Consider the following 18,058-nt stretch of genomic DNA (forward strand, 5'->3'; position numbering starts at 1 on the left):
CATGTCTTTCATATGGTATATATCCATTATTCAACATTCATGTATATATGCAAACAGGACTGGCTACAGTCAGACTTGGAGAGACTTTGCATTTCTAGTATAACACTGTTGGCTTACATTCTGTTCAGGCACACCCTTGCTTTGTAAAGTTTGAATTTGTGCCTTAAACCATCATCGTTCTTGTGAATTAAAAGCAGCACGCTGTAGGATCACAGGAAGGTTGTGTCATTGACTATTGGAGATTTACCCAAAAAGGGCCTCTGTGCAACTGTGCAATTCATTTCTAATGTGAGTTCATAGTCAAGAGGTTCTGTGAGATTATAGAAGAATTAGTTTGCATGCCAACAGATTAAACAATTATGTTATGGTGTTAATGTTGATCCCACAGTTATGTTGGTAATTGTGGAAGTGCACATGTTATTGAGCCAAATGTTAGAAATGTTTTGTAAATATGTTTTTTTATGTAAAGGATATTGTTTGGCATATGATGTGAAATTAAACCTATAATGTGAAAGCTGTATCTTTTTTTGATTTATTGTCCAGTGTTGTTACTCTTGTCTTATAAAGACCTAACAGTTTAATCCAACTGAGAGTATTCGGAGCGCAGTAAGTACATCATTCCATAACCTGATCCACAAACTACATTTTAATGTCTTCAATGTTAGCAATTGTGAACAAGTGAAGAGTGAAGAGATTTCTGAGTCTGAGATGACTCACCAGTTTTTGATTTAGTGCTGCTGGGAGTAGCCCTTGATTGCCTATGTATTATGTTAGTGTCACAAACATGCCGTGTATAATACTGTGGAGCGCTCGTGTTCAAATCATCTGTCGAGCGCTAACGTGGCAGTTAATATGAACAAGCTTTTCCTCCAAAAGGCCTCGGCAGCGAGATTACATCACCTCTGTTTTGCGAGCTACTCCGCGGCTCTGTCTGCTGGCAGAAAACTCACATCCGTATCCACGGTGACTCACACCCATAATAGTATGCCACCCATAATTTTCTCCTTTCACAGCCAAATTGGTTTCATAGACCCTTCGATTCCTTCCGCTGTGCGCGTAGCCTCCTCTCCTTGAATAAACAGGATTAAGACGCCAATGGGTGAGTCTGGCTTAGACGTGCTTGTTAATTACGAGAACATTCGCAGGCAGGTTTGGGGCGATTTCGCAGTTTGGGGGGGGTGTTCTCCGCTTCCCGCTGTGGCCTGCACAAAGGCTGCCTCTGCCTTGGATGTTAAAGCCATAAATGCGCTGAGTGGGCCAAACTTAACATCTACTGCCTCTCCGCTCAGGCCCGCAGGGGTTGTGCTAGAAGCACTGAGCTTGACCTACACGGTGCCCTCGTTGTGCAACGCCAGACCTGCCACTCTTCTGAAACATAGCTGATTGAGGAGGTGTTAGTTCCTGCTAGATGCCTTTTGCTACACACACACACCCCCACCTCCTCCCCTCCCTGCCCAGGCTTAAGCTGTAGCCGGAGAGGTGAATCAATGCTCGTAGGCTGACACAGCTCCTGGCGTTTTACTGATGGGAAGATTCAGAAGTGCAGGTTGGACAGAGGACAGTGCATGTGGACTGCTGTGGCTCACCCAAAGCCCCATGGGAAGGCTCTGGAGGACTGATGACAGAGCAATGCAGGGAGTCGCAGAGCTGAATGAATCCTACAGGTGGAGCACACTGGACATACTCTGGTTCTGCGCTCATGGTCTTTCATGTAGTACAGCTGCTTGGTGGTTAAGATTCTGGAGACCATGGCAGAACTAAACACAAGGCTACAATCGATCATTATAATTAAAGGAAAAGATTACATACGATACAACCTATTTTAACATGGAATACTAGATGTATATTTTCAATAGTGGAAGTGTTCCAAAACTGAATAAGAGCTGAATGAAACATACACAATGGGAAACCGCTGAGACAGACAGATTCAAATGCAACTCTTTGTTATGCTTGTCATGCTTGACATCTGTGAAATTTGAGAAACCAAGAGTTAAATCCCCGAGTTACCTTCGGGGGGCGAAATTACAATCGTAACATTGTCTGCGTCGCAACCGCAAAACGGCAAAAGATGAGAAGAAACAACCACGGAGTCTGCACATTGTCTGCCCCAGTCGATGTTTTCCACATCGTTCATCACTGTCGCCGGGAGAATGAGAGACGGTGAAATCAGCCCTGCCACACCCTGCGCGCAGACGCGGACTGGCGGACCGCGCAACATCGTGGCTCGGGATAAAGAGGAACAAGGACTTTAACTCCCTGGAATTGTGGGGGAGTCAGCTATGTTCTTCCTGTTTAGAGAAGAACAAAAAGGGGTAATCAGCGTATTTACATATTGTGCTGGGACTCGGATCCGACGTCTGCCGGGGGGTGGGGTGGGGTGGGCTGGGGTGGGGGCTGTGGAGTTTGGGGTTTGTGACATCAGAGGTATGCAGGCACTAAGTGCAACAAGGTTACATTGTACATGTTTCCTATCTTCAAGAACAAATATTTATGATAGTGTTTACACTGTCCTCCCCAGTTCTCCATTATCTAATACTTTGAGTGCGGTCCATACTAGGGTGGAATGACTCCGTTCCTCCAAAACCACAAGGACGCAAAAAAAGGTTTTGAACTCTCATCATGCATTGCTATTACTTATTAAATTAAAGTCATTAGCGAGACAGATGGCCTGTTACTCAAGAATTCGAGCGTTTAGATTGGAACTACACCGTTTCGTGCCGTCCACGGCCTGTTTGTCTTTGAGTAAGCATTTGAATCAATCGCAACCAGGTGAATAACTGAAATTACAATAACGATTTAGTGTATAAACGCATTAATGTCCTTCTAATTTGTCACTTCCCTCTGATGTGAACTCAAGCTGCTGGTGCTGTCATCTGTGTGGGAGGACTGTCATCTGTGAGTAAGCGCAAGATCACACTGCCCCAAAGTGCCAAAATGCATTTAATTACTGTAGGTTTTCTGTTTGGGATACATGCGCTTACTTAATTACTGCGTAAATAATAATTACCAGTGTATGTATGACAGGATGGTTGCATCTATGAAGTTCTCCAAGAAAACGTTCATGGCACCATTGTGATTTTGATCCCTCAGATAAAGTATTATCATCTATTTGCTTAGTTGTCGCTCTTATCTAGTGCGACCGACGTGGCTGCAGGTTTTTCAAAGCACCATTTATCTGCCTAGTTTTACAAAAGCAACTCGCACCAAGTACTTTAATCTAATGTGCAACAGTTTCATACCAGGCGGGACTCGAACCACAGAATCTCTGATAACAAACCAGTTTTTTCAGCTAGGACACACTATCTAGGTGTACAGCAAGCCAGCCTATCAGTACATCGTGTATTCATTCTCCGTATTATAAAATACACCATTTACCGATCGTTCACCGTGCCTTAAATTTTGTATTTCATCGAGAATTTCGTTAATGCATTCAGACCTCACAAACAAATCTCATGACTATTCAAAAATTGTTTCTTGCAGAATCTTAAAAATGAATAGCATAGTAATCATAATTAGAGCACACGGACTGTGCAACAAGCATCTAAAAAAATCTTATTGTATCCTATTTTCGCTCAATACGATGTCTGAGGAAACGTGGAAGAATTCTGTGTGTCGCTGTTATGCGGCGCAACATCAACACTGTTATTGCAACAAAATTATTACAGAGAAAAATTTAAGACAAATATAGTTTTATAAAGACTAGTTCAACAGAATTTGGCTACAGTAGAAGGAACCGTCAAACTCACTATACACAACCGTACTAACAAAACCATACGAGAAAAAAAATTGTGTCGGAGAGCAAACCCGTCATTCACATGCATAGGTTTGCCTCCATCCACCCTCGGGCTTTTTCCCCCCTTCCCGGTGAATCTTTTCACGTCACCGGGTCCTTCCCACAAGTTGGTCAAAGACGGAGCGCAGGAAAACTGAACAAGTTGCTACATGGATCTACGAGAGTCTCGTTTGTAAGGTAAATAGCCACGTTTTCTTAAAAAAATCAAACGTGTTATACTTTATGATGAATCAGTGAAAACGTGATTACTGATGAGAGGCGAGAGAGGGGGGGGGGGATTCTTAATGAAGCAACGCTTCGGGAAAACAACAAATGAAACTTGTTCATTTAATAACTTCCGCTTCCTGCAACATGCGCGTACTGCATGCATGTATTCCCTTATAAAAATTAGATACCAACACCTTGTTTATTTCATAGCACTGGACAAAACAAAAGTAGCTTTTTCATGAATGACGCGATCGATATGTTTTCCGTGAAAGACTTGTTCCGGATTTCCTTGAAATCCCATCTTTGAGCTTGCTCGCTGCGTGTTCATTTACCTGGGGATAGTTTTTAACTAGAAGTTACACCGTTTATACACCGTTCCGGTCATCTCGCTTTCTTTAAACTGGGACAGTTTCCAACGCCAGCGCGGTAGCAGTTGCGTACCAATTACTATGGCAATCGCCACGTTTCTTTCTCTACGAAAGCGTTTAATCCTTTCTGAAAATGCTTGGCGCTGTTGGCAAGACCCCCGCTGTTTTGACACATGCGTGTGGGGGAGGAGGTGCAGGGAAGTATTTTGAGTGTTGTGTGAGATTTATATAGTTTTAACCCCACACATTGGCAACGCGACGTATACATTGCTGTAAGATTTCTGCCGCTGCGAGGAGAAATACAGCGTAAACGCTTGAATACAGTCTGGATGGGTGAAAGTCGTTGAGCGTGCGGACCTTTTCAGCAGGGCATATGAGAAACGCAGTAGTTGCAAAAATGATGGATGCGATAGACCATGCGATATATCCGTAACTTGGTTACAGTGAATGATGACTAGCTAGCTACATACTGCGCTAAAATGCTATGAGTTCTAAGGGACCACTTGTTGCTGGGTTGCGCCTCTTACAGCTCACTATAAAGCAAATACATGATGGGCGGTTTCACGTGGCATTCCACAGGCACTAAATTTGTGTTCTTGCTGATAAATTTCTTTTGTAAATCAGTGTGGTTTTGACTTCTGCTTTGTTCCGCTTTTGTACCTTACATATTACCCTATTTAATCATAGAGACCAACCAGCTTGTACAAGACTTAATGCCTAAAATAATTTAGGCATTTCCATCTATTTTTGCCCACCAGTCTGTGAGTCATTTATGATTCATACAGCCGTACATACAGCCAGATACTTTTTTTCCCGGAGTTATGGTATAATATGCCTGTTGATGTTGCGTTTTAAGAGCCCTGTTAAACAACAAAAAAATGACATTTTAAAAGTCTGTTAAACTTGGTCCGTAACAAACATTTACGGTTGCTTTAGCACGAGATCTCAAATACGTTGGGTTTATAAAGTATAATAGCATAATTTTATGTGCCAGCTTTATGTGTTGTGTTGCTCCATTCTGGATTTAAGTAAAATGACAGCTCCGGCACCAGAGAAGGAGAGAGTTTATAAAGTTCTAATTTTATTTGTCAGGTGTTTGAAAGTTCTGACAGAAAGAATGTGGGGATGCGGATAGAATACCTTAAAGCTTTAAGCCGACTCTAATCAGCAAAATGCAAACTCATTCCAAAGGGGGTTTGGGTGTGATGTGGGACCAATGGCCCCTCAAACACTGAGTAGACTGATGGTATCCGATTTATTTTATATAGAGAGTGTTGGTAAAAAAAAAAAAAAAGTTTAGATTTATTTGTTTTAAATTGTTTCAGCCAAAGTCCAAAAGGAAATAATTCTTCCGTTTCATAAGATAATCATAAACTAACCGTAATAGATGAAGTTGTTGCTGTTGTACAACAAATGGTCCCTACCAATGCCATGTGTGTGGAGATTTAAATTCGTTTTACCAAACTGGAGGCCTGGAATGACTGAACAAAATCTCTGTAACAGAAATATACTTTTTTCCATGACAGTCATTCTGTAAACAGAGGTTTCCAGATTATTCAATATGGAAATGGAAAGGAGCTTAATTTTTCCATGTTAACATGTCTGGGCCCTTTACAGCAACCATAACCCAAGAGATTCAACCACAGTACTTATGCAGTGGATCAAAAGGTTAAACAGCTCCAATCCTAGACAGAGGGACTTTTATTGTCACTGTGGTCATGACTCTGTCACTATACAAAGGGCCTTTTCCAACTGCAGGACCCACTTCAGTTTTTTTTTTTTTTTCTCTCTTCTTTTTTTCATGTGGCGAGGGAAAAGTAGAGACTTTGTGCTCGGTTAGGGAACAGGAGCAGATCTGAAAGTTCTGATCATGTGCAGCCTCTCTTCTCTCTCTCTGTCGTCGGGGTTGCTTTTTATGTACGGAGCCACTTTCAGCTGGGATCAGACCTGGAGAAGCGTCTGTGCATTGTGATTAAAATAGAAAGGGCTTTGCCGCTTCTGAGAATTGGAAAAACATACGTACAGCAACACAAATTGAATCGGTTAGGATTAGGAGGCGAATGGCATTGGTGGTGGAGGGAGAAACGTTAGTAAGTTCTGTTTGGCTTTAAGTGGCTCATATGGTAGACCTAATCAGTGAATTTAGCCTATATATACACCCAGATTAACACCTAATGAATAGTGTTTATCTGACTGGAATCACCTGTCTTTGTTTGCTGGATGATTCTATTATTTCGCAATCAGGGCTCTCATCTTCATACGATAAGAGGATCAAGAAGACGGGAGAGTTAGCGATTCGGAGTCAGAGCAGACTCAGGCAGAGGTGACATTGAAGTGAGTTTCTTCTACCACTGTTGCTGCAGTTGTGAAGCATCCTAATGTTTATTCAGGGAAAGGGTACCAGATCTCATCAGTACTGTATTATGTGACGTAGCATAATTCGTGTGTGTTTGTGAGTAGATGTGCATATGTTGCTATTTGTATAAAATGAATGGTTTTTTTTGTTGTTTTTTTTACTCAAACCTGGCAGCTTTTTATTGTGTAAGTCTATAGGTTATCCTATTCACATTACTGTTGATTCAGTCGTGTTTGCACTGTGGGAGAGGAGGCACAAAGACCTTTCAACATGAGTTGCAACATACCTGCACTTATGTTTGAGGGAATGTTATTTATCATGCTTTATGGATGGAAGGAAAATGACAATAAATAGTTTGGGGGGGAATGTTATAAATGACAGAGGAGGGCAACTAGGCATGCGAGAAGTGTGTCCAGCCGCTCTGTTATATCTGTGTAGGGACCATTTGTTGTACAACATCTACAACTGCATCTATTACGGTTAGCTTATGATTATCTTACGAAACGGAAGAATTATTTCCTTTTGGATTATGGCTGAAACAATTTAAAACAAATAAATCTAAACTTTTTTTTTTACCAACACTCCCAATATAAAATAAATCTGATACCATCAGTCTACTCAGTGTTTGAGGGGCCATTGGTCCCACATCACACCCAAACCCCCTTTGGAATGAGTTTGCATTGGTACTGTTGGTATGTGGATACCTGGAGCAGTAGTTGCTCGCTGCCGTGCCGGGAGTGTCACGGACTCTGATCCTCTCTGCGTGCACATCTGCTGTATCCTCGAGAAACGATCTTCACCCAGAATACCCCTGTCAGACCAGCTGCACTCCGCTCCGCTAATGCAGCAGGAAGTGGGATAAGATCCACCCAGCCAGCTACTTAAGCCAGTCAGGGGTTTTATTTTTAATTACACGTTGAGCTCCCCTGCTGCAGCCTCCCTTTTTTTTTTATTCAAGTGTTTTTCCACTCCAAAGCTTCCCCGAGATTCCCGCTCTTCTTCTGCGTGAGCCGCGGCCCATTCTTTGGCGATGGCGGGGCCTCGTTTCACTATCAGCGGGGTGAACTTTGACTCCCCGGGCAGTTAATAAGAAGCCCCGGTGCCAAAGTGGACGCCTGGGCCTCCGAGCCTTAATTGTTGCGCTTGGACATCGCCCAAGCCTAAATCGCAATGAAAATAATGAGATCATTTGTTTGCAAGGCAGGGCCCTTGAATGAGCTAAGCAATTGTTGGGTTTGAGGATTGGTAGAATACATCATTGAAAAGCCTCCCCAAAATAGGATCCAACTATAAATATCATAACACCTGCCAGAGGAATGAGGTAATCTGTGCTCCGTTTAATGCACTTTTGTCGCCCCACAACATGCCACGGGACCCTGGACGGTATTATTAACTCTCGTCCAGGGCCTTTCACTGTGTCAGAGAAGCACAAAAGCGTTCCCCATCCTTCAAGGTCAAAGTCCAGACCGCTTGCCTGGAGGAGTCCTCGCAGCCAGCTGGGCTCGGGAGAAAAGATGGGCAGGCCTCTAACTGCAGGCCAAATCAATAAAGACGATGACAGCCACCCCGCTAAAGAATGCCGCATCTGCGCCTGGCCGCCCTCAATATCTTATTGTCCTGCTTGAGTCGCTGAGTTTGAATTCTGGAGGCAACCAAACTGTTAAAAATCTGAATAACATCAATGTAAGGACAAGAACTTAATTTAACATTATTTGGATATCAGATCACAAGATCCCTCACCGATTGCTTGGATCAGTATTCACATGCTTGTTAATCAACAAAAGAAAAGAAAAATTCAATCAATAAATCAGACCGTGGTTCTATAGTGTAAAGACGTCTGTTTGAAGCAGTAAGCTCATTTGTACACACAAACCTCCCCGCTTGGTGTCCTCGGGCCAGAGAGCTATTCTTCCACGTTGTACGGTGATCTTACTGCAGAGGTATCTCCTTTCTGACAGAAACAATCACCATGAGCTGGTTAGACTGCCCACCGCAGAGAGAGCTCAGCTGTGTGGAAGACGGGCGTGCCTTGAACAGGGAGCCTGGGCTCTTGGGTGTGGTGTTGCTGCTGTGCGCTTGTGGCCTTTTGATGAGTGTACAATGCTAGCCTGTCTTTATGGGTCCGACAGGGGCGGTGGTGTGGTGCAGTGTCTAAGAAAATGAACTTCAACAAAGTTGTGGGTTGAAATTCTGGGTGGGGCAGTGCTGCTGTACCTTTTAAGAGAGGCACTTATCGTACCACAGATCACCTTGTTGAGTGCTGTTGTTTTACCCTTTAGCAAAGTGTCTACTAGGGATGGGACAATATTGAAATTCAGTATATTGCCATCCAAAAATATTACGATCCATTTTGTAAGCCAGAAAATGATATTGTGATATTTGCTACTTTGTATTGTGTACCCTGGTATTTAACCAAAAATGAGATGATCTGGAATGATTTGTTGTACTTCTGATCTTTATGAGAATTTCTGTTGTTACTTTGATCTCTTTATGTGTTGTCTAGTAGAGAACTTTATTCAAATGAGAATTTATTTTGTATTTTGCATGGCTAAAAATTAAATATCAATTCTGAACATTCATTCTTTGTCACTGAACTGTTATTAGGCTCTATCGAAGCGTGGTGATATCGAATCGCGAACCTCATCTCGTACATCAAAACAAATCGTGAGATAACTATATTCTCCCATCCCTAGTGTCTGCTGTGCTTCAAATTATACTTCATTGTGCATTACTGTTGTATGCTGTGGCAAGGTACTTATTAATGACCTCCGTAAATATCCAGCTGTCTAAACAGATGAGGTAACTAAAGGGTAGCTATATGCTGCAGTGGTCAGGAGAAGGGCTTGTAGCCCAAAGGCTGCCAGTTTGATTCCTAGGAGCAAAATACTTACCCTTTCATTGCTACAGTAAATATCCAGCTATTGAACTGGATAATGTGTGAGCTAAATAATTCACTCTTGGAAGTGTCTTCCAAGCAATTTGCGTAATATTGTCTGTTACAAGCAAATGCGATATATTGTAACAAACAGCAAGCAAAAAAAATCTAGTCCACCTCAATGTCAGTATTCATGTCTCTGTTACCCTACCTCCCCAATCCCATTATTCTGCCTTCAGGTCTTTTATTAGGAAAGTGGCACATCAGGAATGATGATACCTATTTCCAGCCTGTATAGAATTTCGGTTAGAGGCTCTCTTCTGTTGTGGCGGTGTTCATCAACCCCTGTCCCACCATAAGATGTTTTGGTTGATTACCTCTACAAACTGCTTTGGAATGTAACTCACCTCATTAACCCATGCATTGCTGTACACTTTGCACCGGGGGGGAAAAAAGCCTTAGCATGTCAGCAATGCCCCCACCCCCCCCCCCCCCCCCCCCCCCCCCAACCCCACGCCCCAAAGCCACACTTCAGGCTGCTATCCTCCCTCTGGGCGTAATTAGATTTTTAAAGCTCTACTCAGTTGCACCCACTTGGCTGGAGAGCTTTCGTGCGGGGCCTCCTGTGGAAGGCAGTGGTGGCAGCGTGGGTGTAGTCGGACGCCGTGTGGCGGTCCCTGAACTCACAGACGCGGCAGCCCACGGCTCCCGGCTCTCGCTAATCCCCCGCTAACGAGAAGCAGGCGGCCGCCTGAAGCCCCACCGTCGCTGGCCGGACTCGCACCCGCTGCCTCTGCACGCTTGCAGCCCCGCAGCTAGGATAACAGAGGCTTCGTCCGCAGACATTTTCCCAGGGTGATAAGGCCTGGACCAGATGTTAATAATACACACACGAGGGCCCGGGCCGGAGCGAGCGTGGAGTCCGGTCCCTCACTGTGGGAGAAAAAAGGGTTTCGGATGCAGGGCAGAGGAGTCCGTGGCTAAATAAACACCCATCGAGTGCACAGGAAGAGCACAGCGAAAGTATAAAGAGGGTAAATAGTTTATATGGTTCACTGTTGTTTCAAGCTGTCCACGCCAGTGGAGCACTGGAAAATATGAGAGATGCAGAAGGCAGAGGATTCTCTTTCATGTAGCTGAAAGGGATGCAAGCGTTTGAGGGAACGGGGGGGCCTTTGATATCTGAGAAGCACGTAGCCTCTGAAAGGATCAAGTCTGTGATTTAAGTCCATATGTTTGACAGCTTTGATGCTCTTCTGAGATGGATTATTGTTTTTTTTTTTTTTTTTTAGAAATGTTTCATACTGTCTGGTTTAGTTTGAGATCAGCACTGCTGCGTCAGAGGTTGCGTTTGCGCGCATGGGGATCACAGGCATGCGTCCATGTCTCGCATGCCATGCGCACACAATCGCATGCCTGCAAATATACATCCAAATATGCTCATGCTTTCACACTTACGCATTTAAATGCAGAGAGACCGGCACACGCAAATACAGACACGCACACACATGCACCCACACGGATACACTTGAGTACGCAAATACGAATCACTAGACGGCTCCGCTAAAAGTCCCTGCTTGCTAGTGTAGCTCAGACAGCCCGCTCTGCCTCTGAGTCACACAGGCGGTCAGGAAAGAGCAGTGAGAGTGGGAGGCACAGACCGACGAGCTCCAGCCTCTTCGCCCCGATCCGAGACTCCAGCCACGCTGGAGTGAGAATGCGAGCCAGCCGCTTGATGCCGGTCCCTGACCTGCCTTTCCACGCGTTGCTCCAGTGTGATGGAACTTTCCACTCGGTGGCTGGGGCTTGCCGTTCTGCTGCGGTGGCACACGGCTGTTCTGTAGCTGTCTGCACGCACGCACACACACACACACACACACACACACACCCACACACCCACACACATGCAGACACAGTCAGACGCAGACACTCACAACCAGGACCCCATTAAAGCCTGGTGTTTCTGTGGAAATTAATAAATAACTAGACTGATTATTTCAGGGCCTGTGAGAAAATGGAAAAAAAAAAAAATCCTGGAAGACAAATTTCTTGCACGTAGTTACATAATAATATTTGCATTGTGAATCTTGCTGCTTTGGCAGGGAAATTATGCGCTAAGTAGTAATGGTGCTGGTTCTGCCTGCTGCTGAAGTTGCAGTTTTTTTTTTTTTTTTTTTTGGACTGTCTTAGCATCTTCAAAATTACATGCTGGTGATATACACAAAAGAGAGAATTGTGTTGAGTGTTGAGAATTCTAGCAGAGAGAAAATGGAAAGGTAACTGCCGCACTTCGGGATTTCTTTGGGCAGCAGTGTAGCATAGTGGTTAAGGAGCAGGACTCGTAACCGAAAGGTTGCCGGTTCGATCCCCGCTGGGACACTGCTGCTGTACCCTTGGGCAAGGTACTTAACCCACAGTTGCCTCAGTAAATATCCAGCTGTATAAATGGATAGCATTGTAAAACAACTGCAACCTATGTAAGTCGCTCTGGATAAAAGCGTCTGCCAAAATGAATAAATGTAAAGCCGAACTGCAGCAGGTGGTTTTCACAGTAGGTAGTTTCATAGTTAATTATCATAAAATAAAGCCTATGGTGGTATGAAGCTGGGTCAACACTGGTGCAAATATCTTTTATTTGGTTTTAGTTTTAATATGTGTCAATCTCTCAGCCAGCAGTCTGCATCATCACTTTAAGTCCAGGTAAGCTGTTTCCAGAGTTGTTCTCTTGACTCAAAAATATTATGCTAGATACACACTTTATCAACTTTTCAATCGCAGTGTGTTGAGCCTTAGAAATCTCATGAAATAATCACTAAGACAGAAGCCTTTTGTCTTGAATTCATGTTCCCTTGCTTTGCTGACTGTGTGTCTCTCTCTGTGTGTGTGTGTGTGTGTGTGTCTGTGTGTGTCTCTCAGTGTGTGTGTACCTGTGTGTGCATGTGTGTGTGTGTGTGAAGGATTGTGAATGTATTTGTCTGGGATGAAATGTCTCCTTCCAAGTGTGTTTGTATAACATGCTTGTGTGTGCGTGTGTACACAATCTCAAGGCATGGCCCCCTCTGCTGTGACCATCTGGTTTGAGTAGGGTTTGCGACAGAGGTGTTAATCACTCAACCTCGGGGCTGCAGTCAGATTCCAAGCTCGCGATGATGGAGCCACCAAGCTCCCAGCTGAGCTGAGGGCTTCACCTCATTCTAACCTCTGATTGGCTGGGACCGTGTGGCGCCCGGTCACGACCTCGGCCTCAGAGCCCGGCCTGCGAGGTGCAAGCAAGCGTGGAATATCACTTTCTTTGATGACTGCTGCTGCTTTATGAAGAAACGTGAGCGCTCAGTAGGTCATGCTGGTGGAAGTGCCAGACTCCTCCCTCGCTAGGCCGTGGCTGAACTCAACGTTCACCTTCAGAATGACAGCCTCAGAGTGACCCTCTATGGAGCTAACGTCTGCCTCTCCTGTGGTGCATCTGTTATCATAATGGCTACCTTTTTTCCCCCCTTTTGTGACTTCCCTGGGAGTTAACATCCTGCCATTAATATTATTTAATGAGAAGCTGGTAACTGTTGTCTGGCTAAAGCCAGCGGCAGTCTTTTAATTTTCTCTCACAGTTACCCTCCATGCTTTTGCTGAAGCTAATGGACGCCGCCGTTCAGGAGTAGCAATGAACAATGGCTCCATCGTCGCTAACGTGTGCTAATCGACAAGGCAGGGGCAGATCGGCATAAAGCTAATAAGGATGTTGGTCTGCGCTTAACATCAGAATCACGTATTTGTTTAAAGGTTAACATGCTGCAGGAGCTCGCAGTGAGTGATTAAGGGCTCCCCAACTCATCCGTAACGCGGGTGACATTTAAAAGTTTTACTGGGGCCTCCCTTTGCCAAGTGTGCTAACCACTTTTTCTTTTTTTTTTGTTCGACGTGCTTGTGCCTGTGCGCTAATGGTTATCAGAGAGCAGAAAGTTCGTCATTGCTCATTAATACCGTGTAAGGTTTTGGCGTGTTGAGCAGGAGCTGAGTTTTTTTGGAACGCCCAAACGCTCACAAGAAGCAACAACAACAGATATAAACAGACCCTGCTGATAGTTCTCTGGCCAAGACTGGCTTCAACTAACCGTGAAAAACAGCAGTTAAATGTTTCAAGTGCAGTAAACGAACACCGCAAGCTGCACAGATTGCTTCCACTGAATCTTAATTCTGAGTGGTCACGTGCTAAATGTGTTCTGGTACTGACATCACAGAAGCCGTCTCTGTAGCCTTTTAAAGATATGTTAACGCTGTCACATCGGACTGTTATATTTAGTTCCCTCCGTGTGATGTTTTTCACTTTCTGTGTTCACAACACAAAAAAAAAAAATTGGGCATTTTGTGATTGGACTTGGACTGTAATTGACTTGGAAATTTTTTTGTGAGTTTGGGTGCATCTCCTGTTTGACTGCACCCTTGCAGAGGTTAAAATTCTGGCTACCTCTTTTTCCCAAAGCTGAATGGTAGAACTGCCTATTCACATTGATGTGACCTTTGGGCACAGGAAAAGAGGATTCTTTAAACTGTGGCGTGCTTTGATTGCTGACTCTCACTGACTCACCTCCGCTTCTCTTCTCCTCTCCCGTCTGTTATCAAATTAGACGCCTGTCTGTGGAGGGCCAGGCTTGGCCGCAAGGAGGGAGAGTACTGGCAGGAGCAGCCTGGGGGAAGTTTGTGTGTGTGTGTGTGCGTGTATGTGTGAAAAGGCCTCTCTCTGATGGAGTGAACGAGCAAGGCTTTGGGCAGAGGAGCAAGGGTAGGGTGACTGTTGGTGGGAGGGGGTAGGAACGGTTGCTCCTGATAGGCAGTTAAACATGATACTAGGTCAGGGGTGATTATACACTGTTTTGGGGAGGGGTAATGGATTGAGAGAGAGAGAGAAAGAGCGAGGGGGGGGGGGGGGGTGTACTGTTCTGAGGTGGAACCGATATGAATTCGCTCTTTGTTTCAGAGCAGCCTGTTGTCCTCCGGCCTCCTGCTCTGTGTGTGCCTGTGAGGACGAGAACCAAACCAGCAGGATCTTTCCCCCTCTCAGGAGAGGAGGAGTCCTGTAATGATCAGGGTTTTCCCCAGAGAGAGAGAGAGAGAGAGAGAGAGAGAGAGAGACAGAGAGAGAGAGACAGAGAGAGAGAGACAGAGAGAGGGAGAGAGGGAGAGAGAGAGAGAGAGAGAGAGAGAGAGAGAGAGAGAGACATGGACACTAATGTAGAAAAAAGGTGAGAAAAGGAGAAGGAGTGAGTGAGAGAGGGAGAGAGGGGGAGGGAGACGGTTAGAAAGTGCATGGCCCAGTTTTGGAGCAAGGTGTCAGAGGAAGAGAGTGACGACCTGGAGGGATGTCTCTGTGAAAAGAGGGCATGCCGTCAGTCCTCAGTCTCGGGTCTTCAGAGTTTGTGCGGTGTCTGTGCCGGACAGAGCTGGTGGTGATGCGGTTTTGTGAGTGGACCTCGCTGCAGCTCTGCTTTAGGTAGTAAGTAACATTTAACTACGCTTTTCCTTACCATCTGTTATATGGCAACCCTTCTTTTGAGTGTCTTCAACTTTGTGACCTGCTGTCCTTGCTGGTAAGTCTTGGCTGGTGAGCCCCAAGTAAGAGTTACCTCAGTTTTATATAATGGCAGGGTTGTGTAGGAATTGTGGCGGAGAAATGTCTTTTTAAATATTAATTTAAAAAAATTAATATTTTTTTAAATTAATTTCTCCGATTAAAAAAACGGGTCAGCTGTACTTATTCTCACGTCTCATGGACCGAAGAGACCTAACTTATTGCCAGGGAAACACAGAATGCTTCAGCGTTCTCCTAGAAGTCAGTTGGCTGAGACTTCTCGCTCACTCTCAGCTCTGAGTAACTGCCGGGGAGCGATGTTCACAGAAGGAGCTTTTCCCAGGGGAAGTGGGCTCCTCAGAAATCCCTTCCAGGTGGTAGGTAGGGGGGTTATCTTTGGATTTTAATTCACACAGCGTTGTGCTGTCTGGACTCTCAATGGATTCGTAGGACAGTGAGAACTGGGAGAGATAATGAAGTCATTGACAAAATGCCATTGTTCTGTCTGATGTAGTGTAAACAGGGAGAATGGGTTGGCTAGTTGACTGCACTGTATTTCGCTGCCTGTGTGTGCTGAGTTTTCAAATTTTGTCTTGTATTCAGGCTGTGATTCAGGTTTTTTTTTTGTTTTGTTCAGATGTTATTCAAAAGTTTAGAAGTTATTCAAATATTCCATATTATGTCATTCACTTCCAGCTAGTTCTGCTGTCGACAGAACTGAGACTCTGAGGGGCTGTCTGATCATGTCTACTCATTTGCACAGTGCAGTTAAAAATGTATTAGTAATACTCAAACAAGTATTCATCTCCACAGTGTGTTACTGTTGTGCTGTGTGCTTTTTCAGGTTGATAACGTTCACCTTTCGGATCTGTTACTGAGATCATTTTACTTTTGTTGGGGGATGGGAGAAGGAGTGTTGATTTCTATACCATGGGTTGCAAGTCTTCCACACCGAAGTTCTCCCTGTGGCAATTCATTTACGGTAGACGTTATTGTTGGATTGCACTTCAACACCCGAGTCACAACGCGGATACTTTTGGTGGCCAATGCCGGATACGCGGGTCGGCCTGTGTGGCTTCTGAGTAGATTCCTGGAGGAATAAATTGCCAAGGGACAAGACAGAAATCACGTTGATCGGGGCAATTGCACAGAAGGGAGCACGGGGGGGGTTGGGGGGATGCGGTAGAAGACGTCACTGACTGTGAAGGAATGCTATTGTGTTCTTTTTTTAATCCCAGGAAAATTGCGCGTTGGGTTGGAAGGCATGCTGCCCCACCATCAGCGTCCATAAAGGTCCTGCATTCCTATCCTTTTCACCTGATAACAGCCTCTCTGTATCATATTTCTGTCAGACAGCCAATCACGGCTCCCCGGTGGGAGCAGCATATAGAATTAAAAACGTGGATGATGGAATTACCTCCACGCCAGTGAAAGTGCAGCCTATCGTAAAGCGCAGATAACCGGATGAAAAAATACATCTGTATCCATTCCAAATGACAGATAAACAGGGAAACCTGGTTGGCTCCTCCATGCGTTTCTTCCTGTAACATGCATGTCTAAGTAGACCATTGAAATTGATTGTGTGGTTATTTTTCAGGAAAAGGTCAGTTAGTGTTTGAAAGATGAACCCCGCGGAATGTGTTTAGTTGAGTGTACAAGCACCAAGCACCAACCCAGTCAGGTGCCATATCAAGAGTGATTTATAATTAGGTGACACATCCAACCAAGCAACCTCCCAAGGTGGTACTTTCTCATACAACTACCCTAGGTGTGTATTTAAAAGTCATGGCAAAAGTGTCCTCACATGGTCTGCTGACATAAATGTTAAAGGTTGCAGTTTGATCCCACAGCAGACCTGTCAGACTGTGACCGATCAATGACAGTAGGCTGTGGAGTCTTTGTCCAGAATTTTCCTCCGTGTTGCGTTGGGAATTGCGTCTAAATGGATAAGTCATTTTAAACAGTCGCCCTTTGAAATAAGCTATGGAAAGACCCAGCGAGTCTCTTCTCCAAGTATCGGGGGGAGTGTCGTCCGTTGTCAGTCACAGTTAAAAAGGCAGGGTCGGGGGTCAGGGTAGGGGATGTGGGGTGGAGATTAAGCCACAGTCATGTGACCCCCATGCTGGATTTCCTGCTGGGGAAGAGATCTTCAGATCAGACTCCCGTCTCCTACACACTTGACTGGAATCCGTTTTTTTTTTTTTTTTTTTTTGGAATCTGGAATTTTGCAGCGGTTGGTTTCAAATGAGGCTCCGCGTGCAGTTTTGGACAAACCCTCCCTTTTTAAAAACCCTAAACCTGGCCACAGTCCTTTAATAGGAGATGGGAGACGGGAGAAAGAGTGTTTGTGGGAGCCAGAGGTTCTTGGATTTGACGTGCAGCGCCTGTGGTTCTGACATCATTGTCGAGCTGTCCCCACCCCCCCCTCCCAACACTCCCTGACTCAGGACTGGTCTCTCCGGTTGGTTTTTGTAGCTACTGACCCGACGTTAATAAAATGTAATTGAAAGAGCTTTATGCCCCAGTGTATCAAGTTACTTAAACCAGAGTGATGCACACAAAGGCTGTTCTGTATGGCAACACCCGTCAGGCCCATTAAAGCAGATTTGGGAGGCCTTCCCTGAATGAGCCCTGTAGTGGGGTGTTGGACAGAGGAAGAGCAGAGCTACCATGACAAAAGCCCCCCCCCATTCCTTTTACCGCTACAACATGCCTACTCGCTCTCAGACAGCCAGATAGAGCTCTGATTTAGAATGGGCGAGGCAATGCCAAGCCGATCAATGGACATGACCGGAATAAATTGTGGGGACCGAAGAACTATTAAACTGGTTTGGGGCTGTTCTGTGTGGGTGGCTATATGCCCTCTTCCAAGGCATCCATCTCATGGCGGTCTGTT

The 18,058-nt window shown here is 44.9% G+C and overlaps 1 protein-coding gene across 1 annotated transcript in view; it reads left to right on the forward strand.

The window, feature by feature from the left end:
• The first annotated feature begins 3,894 nt into the window (after positions 1–3,894).
• Positions 3,895–18,058, forward strand: part of LOC118770512 (solute carrier family 45 member 3) — a 28,935-nt gene continuing 14,771 nt past the window's right edge. The window contains exon 1 of the mRNA XM_036518235.1: positions 3,895–3,970. The gene's annotated coding sequence lies outside the window, so the exon portion shown is untranslated. The remainder of the gene's footprint in view (positions 3,971–18,058) is intronic.

Source organism: Megalops cyprinoides, chromosome 23, assembly GCF_013368585.1.
Source record: "Megalops cyprinoides isolate fMegCyp1 chromosome 23, fMegCyp1.pri, whole genome shotgun sequence".
In the NCBI taxonomy this organism is placed as follows: Eukaryota; Metazoa; Chordata; class Actinopteri; order Elopiformes; family Megalopidae; genus Megalops; species Megalops cyprinoides.